This window comes from Bombus terrestris, chromosome 3 (genome assembly GCF_910591885.1).
Source record: "Bombus terrestris chromosome 3, iyBomTerr1.2, whole genome shotgun sequence".
Taxonomy (NCBI): domain Eukaryota; kingdom Metazoa; phylum Arthropoda; class Insecta; order Hymenoptera; family Apidae; genus Bombus; species Bombus terrestris.
In genome coordinates this window covers 19,707,585-19,727,571 of record NC_063271.1, presented here as the reverse complement: position 1 = coordinate 19,727,571, position 19,987 = coordinate 19,707,585, and positions in this window count along the sequence as shown.

Sequence of the window (19,987 nt, the reverse complement as noted above, 5' to 3'; positions counted from 1 at the left end):
TTATACGTTATATAGTAATAGTATATGACGTTATACGTTATATAGTAATAGTATATAACGTTATACGTTATATAGTAATAGTATATAACGTTATACGTTATATAGTAATATTATATAACGTTATGCGTTATATAGTAATAGTATATAACGTTATACGATAGTACGGAATAGTATATATCGTTATACGTTATATAGTAATAGTATATAACGTTATACGTTAATACGTAATAGTATATATCGTTATAAGTTATATAGTAATAGTATATAACGTTATACGTTATATAGTAATATTATATAACATTATGCGTTATATAGTAATAGTATATAACGTTATACGTTATATAGTAATATTATATAACGTTATGCGTTATATAGTAATAGTATATAACGTTATACGTTATATAGTAATAGTATATAACGTTATACGTTATATAGTAATATTATATAACGTTATGCGTTATATAGTAATAGTATATAACGTTATACGTTATATAGTAATATTATATAACGTTATGCGTTATATAGTAATAGTATATAACGTTATACGTTATATAGTAATAGTATATAACGTTATACGATAGTACAGAATAGTATATATCGTTATACGTTATATAGTAATAGTATATCACGTTATACGTTAGTACGTAATAATATACAACGTTATACGTGATATGGCAATACTATATAACGTTATACGTTATTACGTAATAGTATATAACGTTATACGTTATATAGTAATAGTATATAACGTTATACGTTATAGAGTAATAGTATATAACGTTATACGTTATATAGTAAAATTATATAACGTTATGCGTTATATAGTAATGGTATATAACGTTATACGTTATGTAGTGATAGTATATAACGGTATACGTTATATAGTAATAATACATAACGTTATACGTTATATAGTAATATTATATAACGTTATGCGTTATATAGTAATAGTATATAACGTTATACGTTATATAGTAATAGTATATAACGTTATACGTTATATAGTAATATTATATAACGTTATACGTTATATAGTAATAGTATATGACGTTATACGTTATATAGTAATAGTATATAACGTTATACGTTATATAGTAATAGTATATAACGTTATACGTTATATAGTAATATTATATAACGTTATGCGTTATATAGTAATAGTATATAACGTTATACGATAGTACGGAATAGTATATATCGTTATACGTTATATAGTAATAGTATATAACGTTATACGTTAATACGTAATAGTATATATCGTTATAAGTTATATAGTAATAGTATATAACGTTATACGTTATATAGTAATATTATATAACATTATGCGTTATATAGTAATAGTATATAACGTTATACGTTATATAGTAATATTATATAACGTTATGCGTTATATAGTAATAGTATATAACGTTATACGTTATATAGTAATAGTATATAACGTTATACGTTATATAGTAATATTATATAACGTTATGCGTTATATAGTAATAGTATATAACGTTATACGTTATATAGTAATATTATATAACGTTATGCGTTATATAGTAATAGTATATAACGTTATACGTTATATAGTAATAGTATATAACGTTATACGTTATATAGTAATAGTATATAACGTTATGCGTTATATAGTAATAGTATATAACGTTATACGTTATATAGTAATAGTATATAACGTTATACGTTACATAGTAATATTATATAACGTTATGCGTTATATAGTAATAGTATATAACGTTATACGATAGTACGGAATAGTATATATCGTTATACGTTATATAGTAATAGTATATAACGTTATACGTTATATAGTAATAGTATATAACGTTATACGTTATATAGTAATAGTATACAACGTTATACGTTATATAGTAATAGTATATAACGTTATATGTTAGTACGTAATAATATACAACGTTATACGTGATATGGCAATACTATATAACGTTATACGTTATATAGTAATAGTATATAACGTTATACGTTATATAGTAATAGTATACAACGTTATACGTTATATAGTAATATTATATAACGTTATGCGTTATATAGTAATAGTATATAACGTTATACGATAGTACGGAATAGTATATATCGTTATACGTTATATAGTAATAGTATATAACGTTATACGTTATATAGTAATAGTATATAACGTTATACGTTATATAGTAATAGTATATAACGCTATACGTTATATAGTAATAGTATATAACGTTATACGTTAGTACGTAATATTATACAACGTTATACGTGATATGGCAATACAATATAACGTTATACGTTATATAGTAATATTATATAACGTTATGCGTTATATAGTAATAGTATATAACGTTATACGTTATATAGTAATAGTATATAACGTTATACGTTATATAGTAATAGTATATAACGTTATACGTTAGTACGTAATAATATACAACGTAATACGTGATATGGCAATACTATATAACGTTATACGTTATTACGTAATAGTATATAACGTTATACGTTATATAGTAATAGTATATAACGTTATGCGTTATATAGTAATAGTATATAACGTTATACGATAGTACATAATAGTATATATCGTTATACGTTATATAGTAATAGTATATAACGTTATACGTTATATAGTAATAGTATATAACGTTATACGTTATATAGTAATAGTATATAACGTTATACGTTATATAGTGGTAGTATATAACGTTATACGTTATATAGTAATAGTATATAACGTTATACGTTATATAGTAATAATATATAACGTTATACGCTATATAGTAATATTATATAACGTTATGCGTTATATAGTAATAGTATGTAACGTTATACGTTATATAGTAATAGTATATAACGTTATACGTTATATAGTAATAGTATATAACGTTATACGTTATATAGTAATAGTATATAACGTTATACGTTATATAGTAATATTATATAACGTTATGCGTTATATAGTAATAGTATAGAACGTTATACGTTATATAGTAATAGTATATAACGTTATACGTTATATAGTAATAGTATATAACGTTGTACGTTAGAACGTAATAATGTACAACGTTGTACGTGATATGGCAATACTATATAACGTTATACGTTATTACGTAATAGTATATAACGTTATACGTTATTACGTAATAGTATATAACGTTATACGTTATTACGTAATAGTATATAACGTTATACGTTATATAGTAATATTATATAACGTTATGCGTTATATAGTAATAGTATATAACGTTATACGTTATATAGTAATAGTATATAACGTTATACGTTATATAGTAATAGTATATAACGTTATACGATATAGTAATAGTATATAACGTTATACGTTATATAGTAATATTATATAACGTTATGCGTTATATAGTAATAGTATATAACGTTATACGTTATATAGTAATAGTATATAACGTTATACGTTATATAGTAATAGTATATAACGTTATACGTTATATAGTAATATTATATAACGTTATGCGTTATATAGTAATAGTATATAACGTTATACGTTATATAGTAATAGTATATAACGTTATACGTTATATAGTAATAGTATATAACGTTATACGTTATATAGTAATAGTATATAACGTTATACGTTATATAGTAATAGTATATAACGTTATACGTTCTATAGTAATAGTATATAACGTTATACGTTATATAGTAATAGTATATAACGTTATGCGTTGTATAGTAATAGTATATAACGTTATACGTTATATAGTAATAGTATATAACGTTATGCGTTATATAGTAATAATATATAACGTTATACGTTATATAGTAATAGTATATAACGTTATGCGTTATATAGTAATAGTATATAACGTTATACGTTATATAGTAATAGTATATAACGTTATACGTTATGTAGTAATAGTATGTAACGTTATACGTTATATAGTAATAGTATATAACGTTATACGTTATATAGTAATAGTATATAACGTTATACGTTATACAGTAAAATTATATAACGTTATGCGTTATATAGTAATAGTATATAACGTTGTACGATAGTACGGAATAGTATATATCGTTATACGTTATATAGTAATAGTATATAACGTTATACGTTATATAGTAATAGTATATAACGTTATACGTTATATAGTAATAGTATATAACGTTATACGTTATATAGTAATAGTATATAACGTTATACGTTATATAGTAATAGTATATAACGTTATACGTTATATAGTAATAGTATATAACGTTATACGTTAGTAGGTAATAATATATAACGTTATACGTGATATGGCAATACTATATAACGTTATACGTTATTACGTAATAGTATATAACGTTATACGTTATATAGTAATAGTATATAACGTTATACGATATATAGTAATATTATATAACGTTATGCGTTATATAGTAATAGTATATAACGTTATACGTTATATAGTAATAGTATATAACGTTATACGTTATATAGTAATATTATATAACGTTATACGTTATATAGTAATAGTATATAACGTTATACGTTATATAGTAATATTATATAACGTTATACGTTATATAGTAATAGTATATGACGTTATACGTTATATAGTAATAGTATATAACGTTATACGTTATATAGTAATAGTATATAACGTTATACGTTATATAGTAATATTATATAACGTTATGCGTTATATAGTAATAGTATATAACGTTATACGATAGTACGGAATAGTATATATCGTTATACGTTATATAGTAATAGTATATAACGTTATACGTTAATACGTAATAGTATATATCGTTATAAGTTATATAGTAATAGTATATAACGTTATACGTTATATAGTAATATTATATAACATTATGCGTTATATAGTAATAGTATATAACGTTATACGTTATATAGTAATATTATATAACGTTATGCGTTATATAGTAATAGTATATAACGTTATACGTTATATAGTAATAGTATATAACGTTATACGTTATATAGTAATATTATATAACGTTATGCGTTATATAGTAATAGTATATAACGTTATACGTTATATAGTAATATTATATAACGTTATGCGTTATATAGTAATAGTATATAACGTTATACGTTATATAGTAATAGTATATAACGTTATACGTTATATAGTAATAGTATATAACGTTATACGTTATATAGTAATAGTATATAACGTTATACGTTATATAGTAATAGTATATAACGTTATACGTTACATAGTAATATTATATAACGTTATGCGTTATATAGTAATAGTATATAACGTTATACGATAGTACGGAATAGTATATATCGTTATACGTTATATAGTAATAGTATATAACGTTATACGTTATATAGTAATAGTATATAACGTTATACGTTATATAGTAATAGTATACAACGTTATACGTTATATAGTAATAGTATATAACGTTATATGTTAGTACGTAATAATATACAACGTTATACGTGATATGGCAATACTATATAACGTTATACGTTATATAGTAATAGTATATAACGTTATACGTTATATAGTAATAGTATATAACGTTATACGTTATATAGTAATATTATATAACGTTATGCGTTATATAGTAATAGTATATAACGTTATACGATAGTACGGAATAGTATATATCGTTATACGTTATATAGTAATAGTATATAACGTTATACGTTATATAGTAATAGTATATAACGTTATACGTTATATAGTAATAGTATATAACGTTATACGTTATATAGTAATAGTATATAACGTTATACGTTAGTACGTAATATTATACAACGTTATACGTGATATGGCAATACAATATAACGTTATACGTTATATAGTAATATTATATAACGTTATGCGTTATATAGTAATAGTATATAACGTTATACGTTATATAGTAATAGTATATAACGTTATACGTTATACAGTAAAATTATATAACGTTATGCGTTATATAGTAATAGTATATAACGTTGTACGATAGTACGGAATAGTATATACCGTTATACGTTATATAGTAATAGTATATAACGTTATGCGTTATATAGTAATAGTATATAACGTTATGCGTTATATAGTAATAGTATATAACGTTATACGTTATATAGTAATAGTATATAACGTTATGCGTTATATAGTAATAATATATAACGTTATACGTTATATAGTAATAGTATATAACGTTATGCGTTATATAGTAATAGTATATAACGTTATACGTTATGTAGTAATAGTATATAACGTTATACGTTATATAGTAATAGTATATAACGTTATACGTTATATAGTAATAGTATATAACGTTATACGTTATATAGTAATAGTATATAACGTTATACGTTATATAGTAATAGTATATAACGTTATACGTTATATAGTAATAGTATATAACGTTATACGTTATATAGTAATAGTATATAACGTTATACGTTAGTAGGTAATAATATATAACGTTATACGTGATATGGCAATACTATATAACGTTATACGTTATTACGTAATAGTATATAACGTTATACGTTATATAGTAATAGTATATAACGTTATACGTTATATAGTAATATTATATAACGTTATGCGTTATATAGTAATAGTATATAACGTTATACGTTATATAGTAATATTATATAACGTTATACGTTATATAGTAATATTATATAACGTTATACGTTATATAGTAATAGTATATAACGTTATACGTTATATAGTAATAGTATATAACGTTATACGTTATACAGTAAAATTATATAACGTTATGCGTTATATAGTAATAGTATATAACGTTGTACGATAGTACGGAATAGTATATAACGTTATACGTTAATACGTAATAGTATATATCGTTATAAGTTATATAGTAATAGTATATAGCGATATACGTTATATAGTAATAGTATATAACGTTATACGTTATATAATAATAGTATATAACGTTATACGTTATATAGTAATAGTATATAACGTTATACGTTATATAGTAATAGTATATAACGTTATACGTTATATAGTAATATTATATAACGTTATGCGTTATATAGTAATAGTATATAACGTTATACGTTATATAGTAATAGTATATAACGTTATACGTTATATAGTAATATTATATAACGTTATGCGTTATATAGTAATAGTATATAACGTTATGCGTTATATAGTAATAGTATATAACGTTATGCGTTATATAGTAATAATATATAACGTTATACGTTATATAGTAATAGTATATAACGTTATGCGTTATATAGTAATAGTATATAACGTTATACGTTATATAGTAATAGTATATAACGTTATACGTTATGTAGTAATAGTATATAACGTTATACGTTATATAGTAATAGTATATAACGTTATACGTTATATAGTAATAGTATATAACGTTATACGTTATACAGTAAAATTATATAACGTTATGCGTTATATAGTAATAGTATATAACGTTGTACGATAGTACGGAATAGTATATACCGTTATACGTTATATAGTAATAGTATATAACGTTATACGTTATATAGTAATAGTATATAACGTTATACGTTATATAGTAATAGTATATAACGTTATACGTTATATAGTAATAGTATATAACGTTATACGTTAGTAGGTAATAATATATAACGTTATACGTGATATGGCAATACTATATAACGTTATACGTTATTACGTAATAGTATATAACGTTATACGTTATATAGTAATAGTATATAACGTTATACGTTATATAGTAATAGTATATAACGTTATACGTTATATAGTAATATTATATAACGTTATGCGTTATATAGTAATAGTATATAACGGTATACGTTATGTAGTAATAGTATATAACGTTATGCGTTATATAGTAATAGTATATAACGTTATACGTTATATAGTAATAGTATATAACGTTATACGTTATATAGTAATATTATATAACGTTATGCGTTATATAGTAATAGTATATAACGTTATGCGTTATATAGTAATAGTATATAACGTTATACGTTATATAGTAATAGTATATAACGTTATGCGTTATATAGTAATAATATATAACGTTATACGTGATATGGCAATACTATATAACGTTATACGTTATTACGTAATAGTATATAACGTTATACGTTATATAGTAATAGTATATAACGTTATACGTTATATAGGAATAGTATATAACGTTATACGTTATATAGTAATATTATATAACGTTATGCGTTATATAGTAATAGTATATAACGGTATACGTTATGTAGTAATAGTATATAACGTTATGCGTTATATAGTAATAGTATATAACGTTATACGATAGTACGGAATAGTATATATCGTTATACGTTATATAGTAATAGTATATAACGTTATACGTTAGTACGTAATAATATACAACGTTATACGTGATATGGCAATACTATATAACGTTATACGTTATATAGTAATAGTATATAACGTTATACGTTATATAGTAATATTATGTAACGTTATACGTTATATAGTAATAGTATATAACGTTATACGTTATATAGTAATAGTATATAACGTTATACGTTATACAGTAAAATTATATAACGTTATGCGTTATATAGTAATAGTATATGACGTTGTACGATAGTACGGAATAGTATAAAACGTTATACGTTAATACGTAATAGTATATATCGTTATAAGTTATATAGTAATAGTATATAGCGATATACGTTATATAGTAATAGTATATAACGTTATACGTTATATAATAATAGTATATAACGTTATACGTTATATAGTAATAGCATATAACGTTATACGTTATATAGTAATAGTATATAACGTTATACGTTATATAGTAATATTATATAACGTTATGCGTTATATAGTAATAGTATATAACGTTATACGTTATATAGTAATAGTATATAACGTTATACGTTATATAGTAATATTATATAACGTTATGCGTTATATAGTAATAGTATATAACGTTATACGATAGTACGGAATAGTATATATCGTTATACGTTATATAGTAATAGTATATAACGTTATACGTTATATAGTAATAGTATATAACGTTATACGTTATATAGTAATAGTATACAACGTTATACGTTATATAGTAATAGTATATAACGTTATATGTTAGTACGTAATAATATACAACGTTATACGTGATATGGCAATACTATATAACGTTATACGTTATATAGTAATACTATAGAACGTTATACGTTATATAGTAATAGTATATAACGTTATACGTTATATAGTAATAGTATATAACGTTATACGTTATATAGTAATATTATATAACGTTATGCGCTATATAGTAATAGTATATAACGTTATACGATAGTACGGAATAGTATATATCGTTATACGTTATATAGTAATAGTATATAACGTTATACGTTATATAGTAATATTATATAACGTTATGCGTTATATAGTAATAGTATATAACGTTATACGTTATATAGTAATAGTATATAACGTTATACGTTATATAGTAATAGTATATAACGTTATACGTTAGTACGTAATAATATACAACGTAATACGTGATATGGCAATACTATATAACGTTATACGTTATTACGTAATAGTATATAACGTTATACGTTATATAGTAATAGTATATAACGTTATGCGTTATATAGTAATAGTATATAACGTTATACGATAGTACATAATAGTATATATCGTTATACGTTATATAGTAATAGTATATAACGTTATACGTTATATAGTAATAGTATATAACGTTATACGTTATATAGTAATAGTATATAACGTTATACGTTATATAGTGGTAGTATATAACGTTATACGTTATATAGTAATAGTATATAACGTTATACGTTATATAGTAATAATATATAACGTTATACGCTATATAGTAATATTATATAACGTTATGCGTTATATAGTAATAGTATGTAACGTTATACGTTATATAGTAATAGTATATAACGTTATACGTTATATAGTAATATTATATAACGTTATGCGTTATATAGTAATAGTATATAACGGTATACGTTATATAGTAATAGTATATAACGTTATGCGTTATATAGTAATAGTATATAACGTTATACGATAGTACGGAATAGTATATATCGTTATACGTTATATAGTAATAGTATATAACGTTATACGTTAGTACGTAATAATATACAACGTTATACGTGATATGGCAATACTATATAACGTTATACGTTATTACGTAATAGTAAATAACGTAATACGTTATATAGTAATAGTATATAACGTTATACGATATAGTAATAGTATATAACGTTATACGTTATATAGTAATATTATATAACGTTATGCGTTATATAGTAATAGTATATAACGTTATACGATAGAACGGAATAGTATATATCGTTATACGTTATATAGTAATAGTATATAACGTTATACGTTATATAGTAATAGTATATAACGTTATACGTTATATAGTAATAGTATATAACGTTATACGTTATATAGTAATAGTATACAACGTTATACGTTATATAGTAATAGTATATAACGTTATACGTTAGTACGTAATAATATACAACGTTATACGTGATATGGCAATACTATATAACGTTATACGTTATATAGTAATAGTATATAGCGTTATACGTTATATAGTAATAGTATATAACGTTATACGTTATATAGTAATAGTATATAACGTTATACGTTATATAGTAATATTATATAACGTTATGCGTTATATAGTAATAGTATATAACGTTATACGATAGTACGGAATAGTATATATCGTTATACGTTATATAGTAATAGTATATAACGTTATACGTTATATAGTAATAGTATATAACGTTATACGTTATATAGTAATAGTATATAACGTTATACGTTATATAGTAATAGTATATAACGTTATACGTTATATAGTAATAGTATATAACGTTATACGTTATATAGTAATATTATATAACGTTATGCGTTATATAGTAATAGTATATAACGTTATACGATAGTACGGAATAGTATATATCGTTATACGTTATATAGTAATAGTATATAACGTTATACGTTATATAGTAATAGTATATAACGTTATACGTTATATAGTAATAGTATATAACGCTATACGTTATATAGTAATAGTATACAACGTTATACGTTATATAGTAATAGTATATAACGTTATACGTTAGTACGTAATAATATACAACGTTATACGTGATATGGCAATACTATATAACGTTATACGTTATATAGTAATAGTATATAACGTTATACGTTATATAGTAATAGTATATAACGTTATACGTTATATAGTAATAGTATATAACGTTATACGTTATATAGTAATAGTATATAACGTTATACGTTATATAGTAATAGTATATAACGTTATACGTTATATAGTAATAGTATATAACGTTATACGCTATATAGTAATATTATATAACGTTATGCGTTATATAGTAATAGGATATAACGTTATACGTTATATAGTAATAGTATATAACGTTATACGTTATATAGTAATAGTATATAACGTTATACGTTATATAGTAATAGTATATAACGTTATACGCTATATAGTAATATTATATAACGTTATGCGTTATATAGTAATAGTATGTAACGTTATACGTTATATAGTAATAGTATATAACGTTATACGTTATATAGTAATAGTATATAACGTTATACGCTATATAGTAATATTATATAACGTTATGCGTTATATAGTAATAGTATGTAACGTTATACGTTATATAGTAATAGTATATAACGTTATACGTTATATAGTAATAGTATATAACGTTATACGTTATATAGTAATTGTATATAACGTTATGCGTTATATAGTCATAGTATATAACGTTATACGATAGTACAGAATAGTATATATCGTTATACGTTATATAGTAATAGTATATCACGTTATACGTTAGTACGTAATAATATACAACGTTATACGTGATATGGCAATACTATATAACGTTATACGTTATTACGTAATAGTATATAACGTTATACGTTATATAGTAATAGTATATAACGTTATACGTTATAGAGTAATAGTATATAACGTTATACGTTATATAGTAAAATTATATAACGTTATGCGTTATATAGTAATGGTATATAACGTTATACGTTATGTAGTGATAGTATATAACGGTATACGTTATATAGTAATAATACATAACGTTATACGTTATATAGTAATAGTATATAACGTTATACGTTATATAGTAATTGTATATAACGTTATTGGTTATATACTAATAGTATATAACGTTATACGTTATATAGTAATAGTATATAACGTTATGCGTTATATAGTAATAGTATATAACGTTATACGATAGTACATAATAGTATATATCGTTATACGTTATATAGTAATAGTATATAACGTTATACATTATATAGTAATAGTATATAACGTTATACGTTATATAGTAATAGTATATAACGTTATACGTTAGTACGTAATAATATACAACGATATACGTGATATGGTAAAACTATATAACGTTATACGCTATTACGTAATAGTATATAACGTTATACGTTAAGACGGAATAGTATATATCGTTATACCTTATATAGTAATAGTATATAACGTTATGCGTTATATAGTAATAGTATATAACGTTATACGTTAGTACGTAATAATATACAACGTTGTACGTGATATGGCAATACTATATAACGTTATACGTTATTACGTAAGAGTATATAACGTTATACGTTATTACGTAATAGTATATAACGTTATACGTTATATAGTAATATTATATAACGTTATGCGTTATATAGTAATAGTATATAACGTTATACGTTATATAGTAATAGTATATAACGTTATACGTTATATAGTAATATTATATAACGTTATACGTTATATAGTAATAGTATATGACGTTATACGTTATATAGTAATAGTATATAACGTTATACGTTATATAGTAATAGTATATAACGTTATACGTTATATAGTAATATTATATAACGTTATGCGTTATATAGTAATAGTATATAACGTTATACGATAGTACGGAATAGTATATATCGTTATACGTTATATAGTAATAGTATATAACGTTATACGTTAATACGTAATAGTATATATCGTTATAAGTTATATAGTAATAGTATATAACGTTATACGTTATATAGTAATATTATATAACATTATGCGTTATATAGTAATAGTATATAACGTTATACGTTATATAGTAATATTATATAACGTTATGCGTTATATAGTAATAGTATATAACGTTATACGTTATATAGTAATAGTATATAACGTTATACGTTATATAGTAATATTATATAACGTTATGCGTTATATAGTAATAGTATATAACGTTATACGTTATATAGTAATATTATATAACGTTATGCGTTATATAGTAATAGTATATAACGTTATACGTTATATAGTAATAGTATATAACGTTATACGTTATATAGTAATAGTATATAACGTTATACGTTATATAGTAATAGTATATAACGTTATACGTTATATAGTAATAGTATATAACGTTATACGTTACATAGTAATATTATATAACGTTATGCGTTATATAGTAATAGTATATAACGTTATACGATAGTACGGAATAGTATATATCGTTATACGTTATATAGTAATAGTATATAACGTTATACGTTATATAGTAATAATATATAACGTTATACGTTATATAGTAATAGTATACAACGTTATACGTTATATAGTAATAGTATATAACGTTATATGTTAGTACGTAATAATATACAACGTTATACGTGATATGGCAATACTATATAACGTTATACGTTATATAGTAATAGTATATAACGTTATACGTTATATAGTAATAGTATATAACGTTATACGTTATATAGTAATATTATATAACGTTATGCGTTATATAGTAATAGTATATAACGTTATACGATAGTACGGAATAGTATATATCGTTATACGTTATATAGTAATAGTATATAACGTTATACGTTATATAGTAATAGTATATAACGTTATACGTTATATAGTAATAGTATATAACGTTATACGTTATATAGTAATAGTATATAACGTTATACGTTAGTACGTAATATTATACAACGTTATACGTGATATGGCAATACAATATAACGTTATACGTTATATAGTAATATTATATAACGTTATGCGTTATATAGTAATAGTATATAACGTTATACGTTATATAGTAATAGTATATAACGTTATACGTTATATAGTAATAGTATTTAACGTTATACGTTAGTACGTAATAATATACAACGTAATACGTGATATGGCAATACTATATAACGTTATACGTTATTACGTAATAGTATATAACGTTATACGTTATATAGTAATAGTATATAACGTTATGCGTTATATAGTAATAGTATATAACGTTATACGATAGTACATAATAGTATATATCGTTATACGTTATATAGTAATAGTATATAACGTTATACGTTATATAGTAATAGTATATAACGTTATACGTTATATAGTAATAGTATATAACGTTATACGTTATATAGTGGTAGTATATAACGTTATACGTTATATAGTAATAGTATATAACGTTATACGTTATATAGTAATAATATATAACGTTATACGCTATATAGTAATATTATATAACGTTATGCGTTATATAGTAATAGTATGTAACGTTATACGTTATATAGTAATAGTATATAACGTTATACGTTATATAGTAATAGTATATAACGTTATACGTTATATAGTAATAGTATATAACGTTATACGTTATATAGTAATATTATATAACGTTATGCGTTATATAGTAATAGTATAGAACGTTATACGTTATATAGTAATAGTATATAACGTTATACGTTATATAGTAATAGTATATAACGTTGTACGTTAGAACGTAATAATGTACAACGTTGTACGTGATATGGCAATACTATATAACGTTATACGTTATTACGTAATAGTATATAACGTTATACGTTATTACGTAATAGTATATAACGTTATACGTTATTACGTAATAGTATATAACGTTATACGTTATATAGTAATAGTATATAACGTTATACGTTATATAGTAATAGTATATAACGTTATACGTTATATAGTAATAGTATATAACGTTATGCGTTGTATAGTAATAGTATATAACGTTATGCGTTGTATAGTAATAGTATATAACGTTATACGTTATATAGTAATATTATATAACGTTATGCGTTATATAGTAATAATATATAACGTTATACGTTATATAGTAATAGTATATAACGTTATGCGTTATATAGTAATAGTATATAACGTTATACGTTATATAGTAATAGTATATAACGTTATACGTTATGTAGTAATAGTATGTAACGTTATACGTTATATAGTAATAGTATATAACGTTATACGTTATATAGTAATAGTATATAACGTTATACGTTATACAGTAAAATTATATAACGTTATGCGTTATATAGTAATAGTATATAACGTTGTACGATAGTACGGAATAGTATATATCGTTATACGTTATATAGTAATAGTATATAACGTTATACGTTATATAGTAATAGTATATAACGTTATACGTTATATAGTAATAGTATATAACGTTATACGTTATATAGTAATAGTATATAACGTTATACGTTATATAGTAATAGTATATAACGTTATACGTTATATAGTAATAGTATATAACGTTATACGTTAGTAGGTAATAATATATAACGTTATACGTGATATGGCAATACTATATAACGTTATACGTTATTACGTAATAGTATATATCGTTATACGTTATATAGTAATAGTATATAACGTTATACGATATATAGTAATATTATATAACGTTATGCGTTATATAGTAATAGTATATAACGTTATACGTTATATAGTAATAGTATATAACGTTATACGTTATATAGTAATATTATATAACGTTATACGTTATATAGTAATAGTATATAACGTTATACGTTATATAGTAATAGTATATAACGTTATACGTTATACAGTAAAATTATATAACGTTATGCGTTATATAGTAATAGTATATAACGTTGTACGATAGTACGGAATAGTATATAACGTTATACGTTAATACGTAATAGTATATATCGTTATAAGTTATATAGTAATAGTATATAGCGATATACGTTATATACTATTACTATATAACGTTATACGTTATATAATAATAGTATATAACGTTATACGTTATATAGTAATAGTATATAACGTTATACGTTATATAGTAATAGTATATAACGTTATACGTTATATAGTAATAGTATATAACGTTATGCGTTATATAGTAATAATATATAACGTTATACGTTATATAGTAATAGTATATAACGTTATGCGTTATATAGTAATAGTATATAACGTTATACGTTATGTAGTAATAGTATATAACGTTATACGTTATATAGTAATAGTATATAACGTTATACGTTATATAGTAATAGTATATAACGTTATACGTTATACAGTAAAATTATATAACGTTATGCGTTATATAGTAATAGTATATAACGTTGTACGATAGTACGGAATAGTATATACCGTTATACGTTATATAGTAATAGTATATAACGTTGTACGATAGTACGGAATAGTATATATCGTTATACGTTATATAGTAATAGTATATAACGTTATACGTTATATAGTAATAGTATATAACGTTATACGTTATATAGTAATAGTATATAACGTTATACGTTATATAGTAATAGTATATAACGTTATACGTTATATAGTAATAGTATATAACGTTATACGTTATATAGTAATAGTATATAACGTTATACGTTAGTAGGTAATAATATATAACGTTATACGTGATATGGTAATACTATATAACGTTATACGTTATTACGTAATAGTATATAACGTTATACGTTATATAGTAATAGTATATAACGTTATACGTTATATAGTAATATTATATAACGTTATGCGTTATATAGTAATAGTATATAACGTTATACGTTATATAGTAATAGTATATAACGTTATACGTTATATAGTAATATTATATAACGTTATACGTTATATAGTAATAGTATATAACGTTATACGTTATATAGTAATAGTATATAACGTTATACGTTATACAGTAAAATTATATAACGTTATGCGTTATATAGTAATAGTATATAACGTTGTACGATAGTACGGAATAGTATATAACGTTATACGTTAATACGTAATAGTATATATCGTTATAAGTTATATAGTAATAGTATATAGCGATATACGTTATATAGTAATAGTATATAACGTTATACGTTATATAATAATAGTATATAACGTTATACGTTATATAGTAATAGTATATAACGTTATACGTTATATAGTAATAGTATATAACGTTATACGTTATATAGTAATATTATATAACGTTATGCGTTATATAGTAATAGTATATAACGTTATACGTTATATAGTAATAGTATATAACGTTATACGTTATATAGTAATATTATATAACGTTATGCGTTATATAGTAATAGTATATAACGTTATGCGTTATATAGTAATAGTATATAACGTTATACGTTATATAGTAATAGTATATAACGTTATGCGTTATATAGTAATAATATATAACGTTATACGTTATATAGTAATAGTATATAACGTTATGCGTTATATAGTAATAGTATATAACGTTATACGTTATATAGTAATAGTATATAACGTTATACGTTATGTAGTAATAGTATATAACGTTATACGTTATATAGTAATAGTATATAACGTTATACGTTATATAGTAATAGTATATAACGTTATACGTTATACAGTAAAATTATATAACGTTATGCGTTATATAGTAATAGTATATAACGTTGTACGATAGTACGGAGTAGTATATACCGTTATACGTTATATAGTAATAGTATATAACGTTATACGTTATATAGTAATAGTATATAACGTTATACGTTATATAGTAATAGTATATAACGTTATACGTTATATAGTAATAGTATATAACGTTATACGTTAGTAGGTAATAATATATAACGTTATACGTGATATGGCAATACTATATAACGTTATACGTTATTACGTAATAGTATATAACGTTATACGTTATATAGTAATAGTATATAACGTTATACGTTATATAGTAATAGTATATAACGTTATACGTTATATAGTAATATTATATAACGTTATGCGTTATATAGTAATAGTATATAACGGTATACGTTATGTAGTAATAGTATATAACGTTATGCGTTATATAGTAATAGTATATAACGTTATACGTTATATAGTAATAGTATATAACGTTATACGTTATATAGTAATATTATATAACGTTATGCGTTATATAGTAATAGTATATAACGTTATGCGTTATATAGTAATAGTATATAACGTTATACGTTATATAGTAATAGTATATAACGTTATGCGTTATATAGTAATAATATATAACGTTATACGTGATATGGCAATACTATATAACGTTATACGTTATTACGTAATAGTATATAACGTTATACGTTATATAGTAATAGTATATAACGTTATACGTTATATAGTAATAGTATATAACGTTATACGTTATATAGTAATATTATATAACGTTATGCGTTATATAGTAATAGTATATAACGGTATACGTTATGTAGTAATAGTATATAACGTTATGCGTTATATAGTAATAGTATATAACGTTATGCGTTATATAGTAATAGTATATAACGTTATACGTTATATAGTAATAGTATATAACGTTATGCGTTATATAGTAATAATATATAACGTTATACGTTATATAGTAATAGTATATAACGTTATGCGTTATATAGTAATAGTATATAACGTTATACGTTATGTAGTAATAGTATATAACGTTATGCGTTATATAGTAACAGTATATAACGTTATACGATAGTACGTAATAGTATATAACGTTATACGTGATATGGTAATACTATATAACGTTATACGTTATATAGTAATAGTATATAACGTTATACGTTATATAGTAATAGTATATAACGTTATACGTTATATAGTAATAGTATATAACGTTATACGTTATATAGTAATAGTATATAACGTTATACGTTATATAGTAATAGTATATAACGTTATACGTTATATAGTAATAGTATATAACGTTATACGTTATATAGTAATAGTATATAACGTTATACGTTATATAGTAATAGTATTTAACGTTATACGTTAGTACGTAATAATATACAACGTAATACGTGATATGGCAATACTATATAACGTTATACGTTATTACGTAATAGTATATAACGTTATACGTTATATAGTAATAGTATATAACGTTATGCGTTATATAGTAATAGTATATAACGTTATACGATAGTACATAATAGTATATATCGTTATACGTTATATAGTAATAGTATATAACGTTATACGTTATATAGTAATAGTATATAACGTTATACGTTATATAGTAATAGTATATAACGTTATACGTTATATAGTGGTAGTATATAACGTTATACGTTATATAGTAATAGTATATAACGTTATACGTTATATAGTAATAATATATAACGTTATACGCTATATAGTAATATTATATAACGTTATGCGTTATATAGTAATAGTATGTAACGTTATACGTTATATAGTAATAGTATATAACGTTATACGTTATATAGTAATAGTATATAACGTTATACGTTATATAGTAATAGTATATAACGTTATACGTTATATAGTAATATTATATAACGTTATGCGTTATATAGTAATAGTATAGAACGTTATACGTTATATAGTAATAGTATATAACGTTATACGTTATATAGTAATAGTATATAACGTTGTACGTTAGAACGTAATAATGTACAACGTTGTACGTGATATGGCAATACTATATAACGTTATACGTTATTACGTAATAGTATATAACGTTATACGTTATTACGTAATAGTATATAACGTTATACGTTATTACGTAATAGTATATAACGTTATACGTTATATAGTAATAGTATATAACGTTATACGTTATATAGTAATAGTATATAACGTTATACGTTAT